The following is a 1,295-nucleotide window of genomic DNA, read 5'->3' as shown; positions in this document are numbered from 1 at the left end:
GTGTTTACAAAAAGGTGAAATGGTTTTTCTAGGGAGGGGAGGGCTAAAACTGGGGCTTTTATTAGCTTCTGCTTCAATTCTTTAAATTGCTCGTTTGTCTTCTGTCCACTGTATTGGACCTTCTTTTACTAGTTTGTCATACAGAAATTTTACTGATTCAGTGTATCCCTCAACCCATAGTCTACAGTATCCTAGTAACCTTAAAATCTTCCTTATCTCTCTCTTCGTTCTTGGGACGCTTAGTGCTGTAATCCCAGAAATTTGTTCTGGATTGATTTTTCTTTTTCCTTCGCTAATTAAATGCCCTAAATATCTTACTTCCTTTTGTACAAACTGCAGTTTTGTCTTTGAGACTCTTAGGCCTTGTTCTCCCAAAAAATTCAGCAAACGTATCGATGTCTCTCTGACTTTCTGCTCTCTCTCTCCCGATACCAAAAGATCATCTACATATTGCAAGATTCTTCCTCCAGGTTCTGCCTGCAACTCCCTTAAAATTTTCTCTAGCGTCTGCCCAAATAGATTTGGGGATTCTGTGAACCCTTGAGGCAGGGAGGTCCAGCGGACTTGCTGCTTCTTCCCGGTGTCCGGATCTTCCCATTCAAAGGCAAATAAGTTTCTATTCTCCTCCGCTAATGGACAGGCCCAAAAGGCATCTTTAAGGTCTATTACACTGAACCATTTATGATTATGCGATATTTTACTCAGGAGGGTATATGGGTTCAAAACCACAGGGTGCTGAGTCTATACTCGTTTATTGACTTCTTGTAGGTCTTGAACTAATCAGCCTTCTTGACTGGTAGAATTGGACTATTGTAAGGTGACATACATGGTTCCAACAATCCGTCCTTCAAAAATGAATCAATTACTGGTTTTAGACCTTTCTTCCCCTCATAAGATATGGGATATTGTTTTATCCTTACTGGCCGGTCCTCTTAACTTCTATTTTCATAGGGGGTAATCTTTAGACCCCCTCTATTTCCTTCTTTAAACCATACTTGAGGCATAATTTGTTTTTCATCCTCCTGGGATAATTCAAAGATCTTGACTACAATCTTTCCATTTTCTGGGGCAGTACCTATTCCTAATTTGTCTTGTAAATCTCTACCCAGCAAGTGTACTTCTGCTTCTGGTACTAATAAGACATCTGTTCTTGTTATCCTTTCATCGTCTCGGATTTCTACTTGTTCTACTATTGGTACTTTAAAACTTTCTCCTTTTGCCCCCACCACAGCAGTTTGTCTCTTACTGACTTCACATCCATAAGGCAATTTCATAATACAAGACTTCTCAGCTCC

The sequence above is a fragment of the Charadrius vociferus genome, unplaced genomic scaffold, assembly GCF_000708025.1.
Source record: "Charadrius vociferus isolate BGI_N301 unplaced genomic scaffold, ASM70802v2 scaffold378, whole genome shotgun sequence".
Lineage (NCBI taxonomy): Eukaryota > Metazoa > Chordata > Aves > Charadriiformes > Charadriidae > Charadrius > Charadrius vociferus.
Note: the sequence above shows the minus strand (reverse complement) of the source record.